The sequence below is a fragment of the Lichenostomus cassidix genome, chromosome 1, assembly GCF_008360975.1.
Source record: "Lichenostomus cassidix isolate B80296 chromosome 1, HeHo_3.0, whole genome shotgun sequence".
Lineage (NCBI taxonomy): Eukaryota > Metazoa > Chordata > Aves > Passeriformes > Meliphagidae > Lichenostomus > Lichenostomus cassidix.
In genome coordinates this window covers 110421245-110437702 of record NC_139479.1, presented here as the reverse complement: position 1 = coordinate 110437702, position 16458 = coordinate 110421245, and the positions used below count along the sequence as shown (strand labels likewise).

General features: G+C 46.5%; 1 protein-coding gene across 5 annotated transcripts in view; it reads left to right on the top strand.

Moving 5' to 3' along the window:
* IGSF3 (immunoglobulin superfamily member 3) overlaps positions 1-16458 on the top strand; it is a 171064-nt gene that overhangs the window by 62191 nt on the left and 92415 nt on the right. The gene's annotated exons all lie outside the window — the stretch shown is intronic.

The following is a 16458-nucleotide window of genomic DNA, read 5'->3' as shown; positions in this document are numbered from 1 at the left end:
TTGCCTGATCAAAGGCATACAAGTGGAAATCATTACTGTTATTTTCAGATACGTCTTTAATCACAGCCTCTCCCTATTCATCGCAATCATTGCAATTGTAAATCAGAAGTGAGTTCCCTCACCACCTGGCCACTTGGTGCTCTTTTAATTTCTGCCTGTTGCCTGTACAGTGAAATTCCTCCTGCATCCCCCTCCACCTCTCCGTGACGCAAACATGTGCACTGAAATTTGCTATGATAGCTTCAGTTTATGTGGATTTGTTTCTGCGAAGAGAGGTGATCTTGAACTTTCTGAATCTCTCCCACTAGGAAATGAGGATAATGCTCAGAGCTGTCAATGCAGGGACCATTCACGGTGCCTGACAACCTTGCTGAAGTGATTGAATTCTATTCCTATCATCAGAAAGTACCAAATTAGTTACAGTGATTTAAACATGGGACTAGAGGAATTTGACCTTCTAACTGACTAACTAACAGAAAGGAATAAGCTTGTTAATGCCCTGTCTTCTTGATAATGAATATCTTTCTTGTCTGATCAAAGCCCTCTAGAATAATCTGAGATCTCTGCTGGAGATCCTCGAGGGCCAAGGGAGACCATCTACTGCACTCCTGGGTTTTGTTTCAGGTGCTGGGTCTTTTATTTCCAAAAGGTTACAAGCACACAGGCTGGGATGGCTTTTCCCAGCAGCTCAGGTCAATCCAGCTTGACAATGGCAACAGAAATCTGGCTTGGTTTAGAGCCTGGTTTTGATTTGGGACACTGGAAACCATGAGAGTGCCAAGAAAATATTGATGTTGCTGACTGCCTCGGATGACAGCAAATCTCATACATCCTGACCAGGGAAGTGCCTCCATTCCAGCAGCTGCAGGTACTGACTGTTTCCATATGTTTGTCTCATTTGCCTGAAGTCCTCTGTGCAGCAGCTGTTGCTGCTTTTATAAAGGCTAAGGTGTTTCCCAGCTCCCACGAAAGGAGATCAGTGTCTCAGGAGGACAGGAATGGGAGGTGGAAACTCCCATCTGAAATCACAAATTCTAGTCCGGGCCTAGGTCATCTGAAAGTTGTCATCACTTAGAATTTCAGTCTACTTGTATTTGCCCTACATGATTAAATATTCATGCTGGGATATTGTGCCATGCACAATGAGAATATTCAATGTAACCTCACTGGAAAAACTATGCTGCAGATGTAGCCAATGTCCTGCTGCTTGCTGAAATGAATTCTACATTTGTCCATTCTCTAGCTTCTCTCTGATGGATGTCAGACCAGTCCCAAATGTCCACAGGATCATCCCATTCCGAGAGATTGATTTTTATTTTACACACAAGCACCAAAAACTCCTTAACTTGCCTGATAAAGCAAAGGGGGTAATGTGCTAAATATCCTTCTCATTCCCAGAGGTGGGTGATCCATCTGAGAATGAAGAGATTTCTGGGGAGCAAACCCTTTGCTCCCCAGATCACAGCAGAACAGTTTCCAGTGCAACTAGCTGGTGGCTAATTTGCTTGGGGCTGGCAGCCCGGTGCTTTCAACAGCCTGAACTTCACTTTAAAAAATTATAGTGATTAAGTAAACACAGCTATAATGGAAATCTTTACTCTGCATATTACAAACCAAAATGGCCATGAAGGGAGCAATTATGAAATCTCAGGACTGTGGTGAGGGGAGGAATCGTTTGAGCTGTGCTGTTGTTTGTTTTTGTTCATCATTTATTTCCCCTGGGAAGCTTGGCTCTGAAGCAGTCTCTGCTGCATTGAGAGATTCCTAACATTTTTGTTAACCCAATTTCCCATCCAGTCTTAAGCAAGATGGGAGGAAATGTAAGGGTTTTACATGAAGTCACAAGACATGATGAACTACCTTGGGGAAGAATTCCTAGATCCAGTTTCTAAGTCCCATCATAAGCCCACAGCACAAGCTGCACACCCATTGCCCTCTCTCTTTTTCTGTTATTCATCAGTGATATGACTGATTTTACAAAGACTTAAGGGAGTGGTGAAGATGATGCAGGAGTGGCAGTGTTAAAGCTGTACTAGTGGGAATTGCAGTGATGATTGAGAGGTGGTGGTCTTCTACCCTTTCTGGAGATCTATGATTGGTCCTACTGGGTCTTTGTACTTGCCTCATTCAGGAAAATTATAGTGTAAAGCTGCACCAGGCTTTCAGCTTCAGCTGATTTTTGCTGATGTTTGTTCGAGACCAGAGGGAAATTAGCTGGTGGACTAGTCAGCTGTTAGTAGAAAATTGACTGAGAAATAGAGAACACAGCAGAGAAACAGTTGGTGAATGAGAGGATTAGGGGTAATTCCTAGGTAGCAAAAAGATTGATGCAATCCAGAAACCCAACATACTTCCCAAATGTATATAATAGTGGAAGTTCAAGAGCTGCTTCAAGGGCAGAAATCAACTTGGAAACCTTTTCTTTGACTGATCAGGCTTAAACAAAGAGAGTCCAGCATTTCCTTTCAAACCCTACTTAAACTGCAGATCTATCAGCACAGGTGCTCAGTGTGGAATACCAACATGACAGCTAAGCCAAGCCACTGGCTACCAACTGATAATTGTCCAAGGTCTCCATAGGAGAACAAACATTCCCCGGTAAGGATGGAGTGTGCTTCAGGAATAGATAGCACCACACATAGGCTTGAAAGAAGAGACCAGAAATGTTTGGCAATTCTTGTCACATGGCTGTGTCTTAGCAAAGGAAGAAAACTGCCCTGGTAACCATCCAGACTTTCCCCTGGCATCATGGTGAGGACATCTCAGAGAAGGGGTGTGTGAAATCAGAGAACAAACTTCCTCCTTCCCAGGCAAAACATGCTTCAGGTACAAGGCTTCAGAGCTGAGCTAGCTGGTTGCCAAGGCAGTCTGGAACAGCAGCAAAGTAGGTGATGTCTAGGGAATGAGGGACTGAGTTTGGTGGAAGAGGGACTAAGGGATGAGTGAAAGGACTTAATTTTTAGGGATGGGAGTAAATACAGCGAGATTTTGACAGCAAGCTACAGCTCTTGCCTCAGCAAACCAACCAAAGAAAAATAAGCACAGCACACACACACTAAAGGAATTGTTACTATTATTCCTATTCCAGGGCAATACTGAAACACATTCCTGCAGGTTGGTCTGAAACCACCTCCCCTGTTCATCCTCACTTCTTCTGGAAGCCAATTAAGTCCTTCCCGAAGAGATGCTACATGAAACAGAGGCTTTTCTGAGATTGGAAATGGCTGTCACCCCAGCAATAATCATAATGAATCACACTTGGGCTCCTGTTGAGCTCATATTTTCAAAGAGATGCTGGTTCTCAATCCATTCATTAATATTAATTAGCACAAAGTCACGTTTCATTTCCCACTTATGTGCCCAACCTGCAGCATCCTTGTGTGTCCTGTGCTAACGAACCAGATGCCATTTACGGCTGGCACAAAATAATTAGCTAATAGTTGAAGAATACGTATCTCAAGTTAGTTAAATATTTATGCCAGACTTTTTATATTTTGGCTCCCAGCCCTCATCTGGGGGTTGCAATGCAATTTAGGGAGAATATGAGAAAGTTTTCGCAGTTGTCTGCAGAAAGCTTTAATTATACATTCTCCATATGGATGCAAATGTTTGATGTTATACAGATGTTGGCAACAAGCTGACCACCAGGTACCAGAGTAGAAATAGCAAACTTCAGCAAGCAGATCAAAATCTAACTCCCTTGTTGTGACTGGATGCTGTATAATGCAACACTGACTCTTTCCCCTTCCGATCCAGCCTCTTTTGCTCAGAGATCTCTGCTGCTGAATACTTCCAGCCAAACCCTGCTCCTAGGGGCCTCCAGAGGAGGCTGGGACCACAGAGACATTATCAGCAAGAGCAAGGACATCCAGCACTCAGAGGAGCTGGGACTCCTGGTGTTTTGAGAAATTGAAGAGCAGATCCCCCCTTCTGACTCACAGTGTTGTGCGGGGATGTTTGTGTGTGTAATTCCTGGTGTGCCTCCCACTGAAGGAGCAGAGAAGGAGGCTGACAGACAGGGATGACACAGGGCTGTTAGCTGGATTTCTCCTTGAGGATATGCAAAGAACATCTACTCTGTTTACTACTTTATGTGTGAGTGACATTGATATATGAGGTCCCACTGAAGGCCGATTTTTGCTTAATTTGCCAACCTCTCCTGTGTTCTGACCTTCCTCTCACACCAGTGTAGACAGAATTTGCTTTTGCACAGTCAGAAGCTCAGAAGCCCCAAATTATCTGTAATGTCTTGAGCACATAATTATATTGAGCTTATCGCTGTGATTCCTCGGCACTTTCACCTTACTGTGCCCTCAGTGAGGTGCAGTCCCTGAACCAGCTCTGGTGGAGATCCAGTTCTGCTGAAGCTTTCATTTTTTGGAGCAGGTTTGGGCAGGGGAATGGTGGGAGGTGGGAAAGGGAAATGTTGGTTAATGCATATGTTAGATATGATACCAGGAGAAGAAGTGCTTGTGATCGGTTCTCACATGAGTATCACACCCTCTGATCAGGTAAGACGAGATGGCTGCTGTGTGAGGTGCATGTGGATCCTGTGAAGGAGCAGTGACCCACACCTTTCCTATTTCATCTGCAACTCCTGTGCTCCTGCCTCTGAGATTGCCCATTTCCACGAGTAAGCAGAAATGGGCTTACTCACCAGGTAGATGAAAGGACTTAGGAATATGTGGGTGCTCTAGTAGCTAGTGTTGCACTTCACTGCACAGAGCCCTTCCCTTTGAATCAGCCTGTGCTTTGGCCATTCAGCCTTTACAGGCAGCTTTTTTTTTTTTTCTTTGGGCTAAGTTATGAAAACCGTGAAGGATTTCTCAAGGTTCCAGTTAAATTGCAGTTTTTGCCATTCCAATCCGCTGTTCCATCTCTGCAGGCAAAAACAACTGCATTTTCCCTGCCACTCCTTCTGTGCTGTGAAATAGCTGTCAAGCTCTACCCCAGAGTTAGCTGCATTGTTGCGGGGGAAGAAATGTTTTTTTCTGTCCATGCACGAAAGTGAATAGATAAATCTCTTTAGATGAAGAGGCAGTTATTTTGTCCTAAAGAGTGGGAAGTGAATGGAGAAAACAGTGAGAAGACTGCAGCGAGCTACAGCTCAAGAATCAGTTTAAGATATTTATTCCTTGCAGAGGCAAGGGAGAGCAGTTCCACAATTTTTCTTCTCCTAGGTCAGGAACACAGGAGTGACACCACAGTAACTCACTTCTTCCCTCTTGAGGGATGGCTGTAAAGGCAATGGTTTTAACTTATTGTATTTAATAAGGAGCTGAGAGACAATAAAACAACAAAATGAAACTTCTGCCCACCACGTAGCAAGAAGGGGAAAGAGGTTAGACAAAAGTCCAAATGCCAAGTCTGAAAAGTGGAAGGCAGGGGTGTGCTGGTTACAAAGCACTTACTTCACAGAGCTGGCCCTGAACACGATGGATGCTCTCTCTTTTTGGTTGCCTACAGCTGACATTGCTCCTATCAACATTTTCTGCCATGGCAGAAGAGTTGTGCACTTTGCATTGCAATGCAGAACTGCTGGCACTAGGAAGAAGGAAACCAAAGTAGTCTTGGCTGAGGGGTGAGACAGCCCTGCAGGGTTTAGTTCTTAAGAACTGGTTTGTGTACTTTAATATGTCCGTCACAAATTTGTTGCGCCTTGGCTCGAAAGGATGCTTGTGCTGCAGCTCTCACCAGGGCACCAAAGCAATGCACAGAAGAGGCTCCTCAGGCCTTGAGAGCTGTTCTCTGGATAAGGAGGTAGTCAAAGAGTAGGGAGTGGAACAACGTGGGAATGCTGATAAAGCAGCTACTTCTTTTTTCATTGCCCTATAAACTTTTGTAAAGGTGCAATATAGGTATCAGCCACATTGCCCACGGCATAAGAAGCCTGGTTGTTGTTTGCAGAAAGGCTGACTGGAGACCTGTGCGTGTTTCTGCTATCCATGATCTGCATCCTCAGGATGTTAATGAAGAGCCAGAAGGAGGGTTCAGTTTGGTATGTGCTTTTCCTCCTCTTTTGGAGGGTGCCTCCTCTGTTCTTTGATAAGTTGGAAAGAAGAAAGCATGGAAGGCCAAAAAAAAGGGAGTTGACCAAGCAGTTCTGTAGGAGAAGTTCCTAAGTAAAGGAAAAATCCTCTCTCTCAGACTGGTGAGAATAACACACGGTGCTCTAGTTACTGGGGGCACGGGTGAAGGGAACTAGTGAGGATGCCAGAAAAAGAGTGCAGCAGGCGTCATTGCATGGTGGTGATCTACTTTTAAGTGATACCAGAAAAACCTATTAAATATATAACCTCAGCGCCCAGAAAAATGTGTTAAGAGGTTTATTCATGTAGGAAAAGCTTCATCTTATAAATATAGATAAGGGTTTCTTTTTTTTCCTTCTTCTCCTTCTTTTGGATTTCCTATACCGAAAATGTATTTGGACTGTAATTTCCCTTCTGGGAAGCTCTACCTAGTTATGTTGCTTTCTGTCTGGCAGGACTGCGAGGCCCATGCTGTAAATGGGATAGCTCAGTGTGATGAGTCCCTCCTAACATGTATCTCATTACATCCTGTTCCAAGCCCCATCCTGAAAAGGTGTATGCATGTGCTGCCCTGCAAGCAGTAGTTTCATTGAGCAGTTGCAGTGCTCAGTGTGCTGAGGGTGATGGATAGCTGCTGTTCTTTTCAGGATGTATCTGCTGCAGGACTGTGCCCAACTGCCCTGAAAGACAGGGAAAGATCCACAAAATATGGAGCCACAGATCCCACTCCTAGATTCTCCTTCTCTCTCTCAGCATAGGCCCTGCACAGCACCTCAGGTGGAAATATGGTGTCATGGAGATTAAGTAAACTTGCTATCCTTCAGATTGCCACATTCCTTCCTCAACAATTCTCTTGCCTCTTTGAGAGGGCAGAACAAGACCTCCCTTATGTCCTCAGCCTCATCTACCAACAAAAGTCCAGCCACTATCTTTATGCTGAGCACAAATCAACTCATGTCTCCCCTTTACATCCATGTTCTCTAGTCCAAATTAAAATTTGGTTCTGTTTCTGTGTTGTTTCTTTATGGATGGCTCCCAAAAGCTTGAGCTCAGCAATACTAACACCAGCCTGTTCTTGCCCACAGTCTCCACTGATTGTGGGGGATTGTTGTCTCCCCACATGGCCTGCACTCGGGGCTACCAGGCACCAGGTCCTTACTCCCTGGCTGCCTTGCTGTCTTTCCATCCCCACAACCTTGTCATGTGCTGCTGATGTGCAGTCTTGTTTCATCCAGACACCTGACCTCTCATTGTGCCCTTTTCTCTGTCCTTGAGAGGAGAGATTTGATAAAACCCTTCAAAATTATGTTAGACCGGGTCATCCTCTTCATGCTTGGCTTTTTCTCATTTGCCTTGACTTCCCATGCCTTCACAGCTCTTCAGGTCTGGGTTTCCCTTTTCCAAGTGCCTTGGGAGGCATGGAGGCCTGTGCCAGCCTTCCCTTCACAGTTGTTCAGACAAGCATTGTTGGGCTGGACCTGTATGGCTGTTCTTGCCAGGGAGGAGCCCGCTGAGGACATCCACAATCATCTGTTGTCATCCCTTTTCACATCTCCTCTACGTTCCTGTCATGTGTGTCTACAAACAACAAAACTAAATAACTGCCAATGTAGACACTCTTGGGGCTTAATCACGATGACTAACATTGCCTCATGGCTTCTTTATAGTCCTCTATCCACAACCATCTGCTGTTGCTTTGCTTACCAATCAATAGCTGTGAATCAGGGCTTTTCCTCTTCCCTTCTCCACCCCGCCTACATGGGAGCCCCAGTCTCTCTCTCTTTCTCCTGGGGGCTATGACAGCTTCCAGAATCACCCCATTATCATAGGCAGGGCAGCTCACATCTTGTTGGTACAAGGAAGCTTCCTTTTATGAATGTGAAGGACCATCCCATCCAAGTGAGTTGTGAAACAAGAAGATGACACCATGCTTGCATTATAATGCCATTGTGTTTGGCTGCTGAGGTGAAAGTGGAACTTATAACCAGGTTGCAAAATTCTTGCCTTGTTCCTTCTCAGGCACTGTCGCTGGTCTGCGACACACTCCCAAAAATCCCATTTCTGGCAGAGTGCTTTGGGTATTTTTTCTGGTTAGTTTTTTTTTTTGGGGGGTGGGGGTGGCTGGGGGGTTTTTGCATGTGGTTTGTTTTTTTGGGGTTTTTTTGTCTTGGGAGTATGAAGATATCAAATCTGGTCTTTCATGGCTTTGTCCAGACCTCTGAGGTGAGGCCTGTCTCTGCATCCCTGCATCCCAGATCAAGTGCTAGTACAGGTGCTGGCAGCTCTTCCCCTTCTGGCAGGGGTGCTGGCCAGAAAATTCATGAGACACTGCAGAGAGCATTACTTTTTCCTACTGGGGTGGAAACCAAAGCAAAGAGGGGTGCAGCAGCCAGCTGATTATCCTAAAGCAAGCCAGGAGAAAAGGTAAGGTTAAAACACAGGAGTTGGGCTGACCTCTTCCTGCATTCTGGGGCTGATTGCTGCCATTTCTGTTGTCCCCCCCGGGATGGGGGCTGTTGGACAGGCAGCAGATGACCCTCTTTCCTCAGCTCCACCTGCCTCTTGCAGCGTTAGCTCTGGCTTGGCATGTGTGTCTGCATAGGAATTCAAACAGTACTTGAAAGAAAACAAAGCAGAGCAAATGGCTCATCTTGAAAAGCAGCTGGTGATCTCCACTGGCTGGAGCCAGAAGCCCTTTTAGGGCAAGTGACAGTTCTCTTTCTCCCTTAGGGAAGAAGCATCTGCTACAACAGAGACTCCTCTGTCACGGGAGGTTAGCAAAGGAATCTGGTGTACGTTTTACCGGAGTAACAATTCAGATTTTTGGTTTGCAGCCCTGCTGTAAATCACATTTCCATGTGGGTGGGATGATCCGGACAGCTCCAGCGCTGCAGAAGAAAACCTGTCCATGCTGGCTGGCCAGGGTGATTTGGCCGATAGCAAGTCAAAGTCAGCATCCTTTGGGTGTTTGTGAGGGGGCCATGACTGGGTCCTGCCTCAGGGGAACCTGTGACCTCAGTTCTCTCCTGCTGTGTCCCTTGATCTGTCTTTTCCATCAAGGTAAAGTGGGAGTAAGATAATATCCCTAGGATTTGGTAACCATCTGTGTCAGGGCCAGCTTTAGTCACAGCAGTTGCTCTCAGGCAGGAAATTGCTGAGGACAGCAAATCATCCTGACAATAAGCATCCTGCAAACCTGTTGCCTCTTCCCCCAGCTTTGCCCTGCACTCACTTCATCTCCAGCAGCACAGCCACTGCTGGTGCAAGAGGCAGAGTGCGGAGAGGGCAGCAGTTGAAGGCTTTCCTGGGCTCCCTCCTCCCTTGCCAGGGCCTCCATGAAGAAGTGACAGGGTGCAGAGAGTGGGATCACACCAAAGAATCTTCGAGACTCAGGAAGTTATTTTTTCCTCATTCTTGAGAAGCAAATATCACATGACCTGTGTGATGAAAAAGCTCTTTTCAGCACGTGTCGAACAGCCCTGAGAAGTGAGGAGTCGGCACAAAACCGTGTTGGCAGTTGACATTTCGTGAGCACATTGCCATCAGGCTCAGCTGAGAGAGCTGAGGAAACCCTGGAGAAGGATGGCCCCTTCTCTTTCCCCAGCCTGGTGCCTCTGGGGTGTAAGGTATTGTCATGTGGGCAAGATGGAAAGCTGTGAACCAAGGCCACCCCTGCTCCATACTGAAACTGGTACTTTGTCCCCAGCATGGTTTCTTGTTTGCACAGAATTTCAAGGAGGTGACATTAAAGTATAGGGGGTAAAAGGTATCCTTGGCCCTCTGGAGAGGATTTTTGACTACATTTTGTTCTGGAGGTGTAAGTTTGCTTTTCTATCCACAGCCTTCCTTGCTCTAACATTGGAAGGGTGACACAGGGATGCTTAGAAAAGCTCCTGCTACAGCTCACCACAAAGACAAGGGGCAGTGCTTACTCTGCCAGTGCACTAATTTACATTACCTGGCTGCAGCACTAATGCACAGAACCTGTTGCCTCCTTTGGGAGACTCTGGGAGCTGAGAAGTTGGAGGCAATGAGTCATTTGCAGTGCAGTAGAAAAGCCATTCATTGCCTGTCTGCATTGCAAGATATGTGGCTGCCTGAGCTGTGTGCTTTCAGTTCGGGTTGGAAGTGAGATAGCAAAGCCTGCTGTGTTTGGGAATGGCAACCCCTTGGAGTGGGAGATGAAATGCTAGGGGGGAAAGAGAAAAAGGTGGTGGAGGGACAAACAGGGGACCGAGTCTCGTAATGTAACATTCAGGAACCTCAGTAGAAAGTGAGACTCCTGGGCTTTCATTCCTGCTGTCATGAATATTTCAAGGTTTCTATAATGATTCTTGAATGTAAAATGCAAAACAGTCGTGGGAGTAAGGGCCTGGTGTCTTGGACTTCTCCCTCTTAGATGAATGCCAGACTGTTTCATTATTACATAAAGGTGACCAACAACCCACAGCAAAATGCAAGCAGAATTGCTGCTACCTTCCAATATCAGCTGCTACCTTGCTGTCAAGGCAATATTGAGAGAGGTATGAATTGGCTTTGGTCACAGAAATGAAGGTGTGGACTCTGAAACCTAATGATAACATATTTCTTCCAGAGTAACAATGAAAGTGCTTATCATACCTAACTGGATGAAAGAAATATTTTAAGATAAATGACAGCAGCTGAGAGACTGCTTTTTTTTTTCTTGCTTTTTTTTTTTTTTGTACAGTTGCCCAGAACTGTTTAGAAAGAATTCAGACACACCCAAAGAGTCTCATACTGTTAGATTGGGCCAACAAATAGCTTCTTCTATCCTAAAAATGATTCTGTGGAAAAATGGGAAGTGCAACCAGGAGCTGAAAGTCTTGTGAGGGGAGAGACTGAAAGTGTATTTGGCAACGGTGATTTTTTCTTTTGCTTTTTACTGTGGAGAGATCCTTATTTCTTGTTGGTTGACAGTGAAAAAGTTGATAATGTAAATGTCCATTTGCCCCTTTTTCTAGGTCACTTTTCTTCCCAGGGTGGACAGAAAACAAAAATAAACCCTTGCTCCATCAGTGATTGTGAGGTTTGGAGTCAGCCCTTTACTCACACGCCTTATTCTGGCACTCACTCTAAGCGTGGGGAGGTCTGAATTGACTGGCAAAACAGCACAAAACCTTGTGCTTGATTTTGGAAGGTAGGATTAGAAAGCAGAGAAGCAGTGTGTTCATTGCTGTGTGTACTTCAGACTGAGCCTCCAGAAGCTTGGAAGGTCCCAGCAGCAGCTGCAGGTCTGGCTGGCCATGGAGCAGAGCTTAGAGCAGCTTGCCAAGGGGTACCTGGGGCCTCTCCTCTGTCATCTGTGCTCAATGAGCCCAGTCTGCTTGGCCCTGAAGGACTCTGCCCCTGTAATTTGTGTATGCCCATGCCAGGACCAAGAGGTTTTCCCACTGCAGCACAAAGGAACAGCCTTGTGGGCTTCCTTCTTTTTTTCTTTTTCTTTTCTTCTTGTTTTCTTTACAGGCTTTCTGCCTGTCCTTAGAGATGAACGATGCAACAGCTGAACACCACAGAACACAGGGTTTGAGAATTAAATCAGGAACAAGTGAAGCTTTGCCTTATTGTAGCTCTTTGCTCTCGCAGAGTGCTCACCAAGCTGCACTAATGCTCCAGCTGTGTCTGGAGGGGACATGTAGGAGGACTCCTGCAGCAGGGGTTTGAAGCCATAGCTGACCATCAGGCCAGCTGGGCAGCACCAGCTCTCCAGGCTGGGAGGGATCCAGCACCTGGTAGGGGTCTTGGAGAAGGCAGGAGCACTGCAGGTATCCAGTCAGATAGCCACCTTGCCCCCAGCCTTCTTCATCTTCAGGAAACATCTTTCACTCTGCACATTCTCCAAAGCTTGAAGCTGCTGTGTGTTTCTCAGAGAGATGTTTCCCTAATGTTATTTCCCAAGGTGGTAGTGTAATGTTTTTCCTCGCAGATAGATCATAACCTCAGGCAGAGTGCAACATCAGACGTGGGTACATTTATGGAAAAAAATTGGCATACTCTTCTGTCAAGCAACAGTTAAAAGAAAATCTGCAAAGGGATTAGCTGCCATACACTCTGGGGCTTGCTGACAGATGTCCTGAAAATCTGGAAATGTGTCGATCTATCTTTACACAGGGTTTTTTGGTTTTTTTCTCATTCCCTCTCCTTCTCCCTCTCCTCATCCGTCTTCCCAGGGCACACAAATGGGAATTCCTTCAAATCCACAGGGCTTCCTGGGAACTGCCTTAATGCCATCCACAGATTGGCATATGAGTCCTAGGGTGCAATCTGGGCTGAATTAAACCCAAAACCTCAGTCTCATTAGATGCCAGCTTCCCTGCAATGGCAGCAGTGCTGCTTTGTGCCAGGGCAGTTAGGGTTTTCTTTCTGTTCCAACTGCAACCTCTCAGCTCATTTTAAAGGGGCTTAAATGTTGGCCATTAAATATAAATATCTTCTTTTTCCTCTGGGTGAAACTGATGTTCAAAACTTCACAGTGTAAATAAGGTCTGGAGAAAATGTTTTAGGCAATGATTCTGTCAAAAGAAATGGCTCTGGCCATTCCTCCCCACTTGAGATCAGAGCTCTTGGTGTGTCTTCTCTCCCTTTCACAATGGGGCAGAGGAGCTTTGACCTGACTGTGATGTTCCCCCAAGCACATCTTCAGGCTTAAGACCCTGAGTTCTGTGGATTGTGTTGCGTGATCTTGGGCAAATCACATAGGACAATTTTTTTAAAGTGCTTTCTCTTTCTGGATGGTTTGATTCTGATTGCTCAATCTGAAATGCTCAGGTGGCCTCTGAGAGGAAGGGAATGTGGATACAGCCCCCTCTCTTTGAGCCATAGTCTTTTTGTTCTCCAGCTCTGGCCCAAGTCACTGCTCTCAGAGAGACAGCCACTCCGGCAACTGTGGTTAAATCTTCCCCTCTTTTTCTCCCCCCATCATCTCTTTCCCTCCCTTCAGGAAGGAAATCATTCCTCCTGACTTGCAGAGGTGTCAGGAGTCTCTTGACATACTGAAAACAAGACAGGCGCCTGCCTTGCTCTGGTGAGTCCAGTCTCTTTTTTTGCTATAGTTTGTTACCATTAGCACCCAGGTTACTGCCTGCTCCAAAATCTAAAGGTTGCAAATCTGTTTTGTGCCCTGTTCCCTCTCCTACCTGCTAACCAGAGGAGTGGGGTAAATCCCCACTGGCTCCAGAACTTGAGGATGTGCAGCATTTTTTCCTGAAAAAGGACCAGCATTCTTATTTTATAACGTACCCACATTGCATTTCTGCCAGACCTCTTTTCTCTGAGGGCCAGACAATAGTTTAGCTTCACTGTTCATGTGTGGGTCACGGGAAGCCTGTGCACATCGGGCAAGCAGCATGTTCAGAGTCTGGATGTTGATGTCACTCTGCTTCCCTCAGGCGAAGGACGCAGCTCTCAGTCACAGCTGTTGTATTACAGCAGCCTCTGGCAAGCCAGAGGTTTGGGATGCATCTACCCTGATGGCCCTCGGCCACACAGCAGCCCAGGCTTGCCTCTCACTCAGGCACCCTTTGGTTGTCTCTGCTAGAAAAGGCAGGATCTCGGGAAATGCCTGTGACTTGGGGTGAGCACGGAGCAGCTCAGCAAAGGGCAGGATCATTTCCCCTTCTCCCGCTGCCCAGCCTCAAGCCCTGCCTGCCAAGGCGAGCCATGGGGAAGCAAGTCCAAGCACACTGCTGGCAGCGATCAAGCAACAAGAAAGACAGTGGTGTGGGTTGTGACCTAATGAGTGTATCATCAGCATGGCTTGAGTCACGCCCGTCTGCCTCCAGCTATTACAGCTACCCCACTGCCAAAGAGCAACCGCGTGGCCTGACCAAAATGATTCGGCTGCCGCTGAGGCCGGCGCTCCTGAATGACTCACTTGTGCTGGGAGTACAAGGCAGCCCAGATCTGTCTTCCTGGAAAGCTGCTTCACAGTAACCTTGTGCTTGAAACGGTTTAGTCTTTGAGGTGACTGTGGTGTTCATTTCCATTCAGCCGCGTGAATAAACCACACGGACAGAGAGATGTCCAGTGGGAGTCACAGCCCCACCACGTGAGCTTGAAGCGCCAGAGCCAAACCCGAGGGAGGGTTGGCTGCTCCTCTAGGCTGGAGAAAGCTGTCCTGCCTCAGCCTCAGTTTCTCCACTGATGCAGAGGTGAGGCCAGTGTTTTCCCCAAAAGACCAGAATGTGTTTGTGAAGTCCTCTGAAAAAGGGCGCTCTTGTGAACACTATTTTTATTATTGGGGTCAGGGAGGAGAACACGTGGAAAATTGATGAAGCTTTGGAAACACAGGTTCTCATTAATAGTCTTCAGCACACACAGTTCTTATTATAATCTAATTTGACTGCAATTGGATTAATCTCATAATGCTATAATGTCATTTCCATGGTCTTTTTCTATTTTTATTGTTACTATGCATTAATGCAATACTCTGCAAGAGCTCTTGAGAAGAGGATGTGAGTTTAGTGAATCCCTGATAACATTTTTGCAGGGCATTTTTATGCTCCTGTTAGGCTCGTATGCTGTAAAGTCACATAGTGCCTGGAAATAGCAAGAATTCACATAAATTCATCTTGAATTATTGTCCAGCAGGCTCCACTGGCAAAAGCAATGTATTCAGAGCCAAGAATCCATGCTTGTCCCTGACCTGTCCCAGGAGCTCACCTGAATCATGCCAGTGTTTTCATCTCTGTCTCTTCATCTGAAAATGGAATTAATGTATCCATGTAGGAATGTCATGAATCTGAGGTCTATATCCATTGCCATCTAGGAAAACTATCTTGTATCACCAAGCTTTAATGCTTCTGTTATTATTGAGTTCATCCTGCCTGTGCCCTATATTTCTTAATTTGCCTTTTTTTTCTTTTGCTATTATTTATTTCTCTAGTTACACATCTTTTGAAGCACTAGAGTAAATTATCTTTATCCTGCACCAATTTAAAGATGTTGGATGTTTACTTCAAAGTAGCTCCACAGGGCTTGCTCTGAATACTCATGGACTTGTCCATGAGGGCTTATAATAGGACAAATGTGACAAATATTGGGTAATCTGAGCAATATTACAGTGGATGACATTTCAGTGCTCAAATCACATAAGAGAAAAGCCAAATAGACTAGTATTTTCTATGAACTCTTATCAACACCTTTGCTCCTTTTCCAAGTCTCACTTGCAGGCAGTCTTGATGCAATTAAAGCTTAAGGGCCAAAGCGTGAGCTTCATTTTTAGTGCAAGGACAACACTAACCCTTTCTCTCCCAGATTTCTGGTTATTCTGTTCTTTGCTTCCTCTGTTCAGAGAGTGTGGCAAAGCTGCAAATTAAACCTCCCACTCTGAAAATAGCACACTTAACATTATTAGCCTGCAGAAACAGAATTTGCTGGGTCACTAGGAGCTGGCTACCAACGCATCTGCCACGACAGCCACGCTGGGAAGCAAGTCCATATGGTAATCCAGACAGCTTCTGTACTTCTGGGTACAGCTTCTAAGGACTTGGCATCTTTTATTAGACAGTTTGGGTTTCTGCTGTTTTTTGCCTTTCTGGGGCATAAAAGGGTTGGGTTCCTGTATTTGCATCACCAGCACTTCACTGAGGACACTCCGTAGGCAGAAGGGTCTCCTGCAAAGGATCCTTGCAGCATGGGGGCACTAAGAGGGTACCTCGTTCTGCTATTGCTGTCACTTCTGGCCTCTTTCTTATTTTTGTAAGCAAACAAGCAATTGGGATTTTCATTTGGAAGGAAATTTGCACGTCTGCACCCTTGAGAAGGGCTTTCTCATTCTCGTTTTATTTACAAACAACCTCAGCCCCAGTCCCTAGTGTTGCCATATTTATGGATTTCAGTGTTTCCTGGATGTACTTTTAATGCACTTCTGCCATTGACACACTGTGGCGTTGATTGACTGGGCAGCATCCCAAGTGCAGCAGTGCCCGTACGTGGGGAGGGCTCACATCTGGCAACCTGGCATTAACACCAGCCCTGGATTCGGGTCTCGGCAACAGCGCATCGCAGCGGGACGGTCACGAGTTGATCGAAACTTGGGAAACCCGGCAGTTATTTCTGGTTTGCATGGGAACAAAAGGGAGCATTTATACCACGTCCCAAGACGCCGGGTTTCCGAGGAGCGCCCGAGGACCCTCTTTTATTTATTTTTTTTTTTTCCCTTAAAACAAAGGAACCCGGTTTATCCCCGCAGCTCTTTCACGACCCCGGCTTCACCCCGGAGCACAAGCTTTGCAGAGGCACCAGGCAGTGCAGCCCGGTCCCGGCAGCGCCGCTCGCCGTGGCAGCGCGGGTCGGAGCGCGGCGGGCCGGGGGGAGCGGGCGGGGCGGGGCGGGCTGGGCCGGGGCGGGGCGGAGCTGGCGGCGCGGAGGAAGCGCCGGGCACCCCAGGCGGCAGCGCTGAACGGGCGGG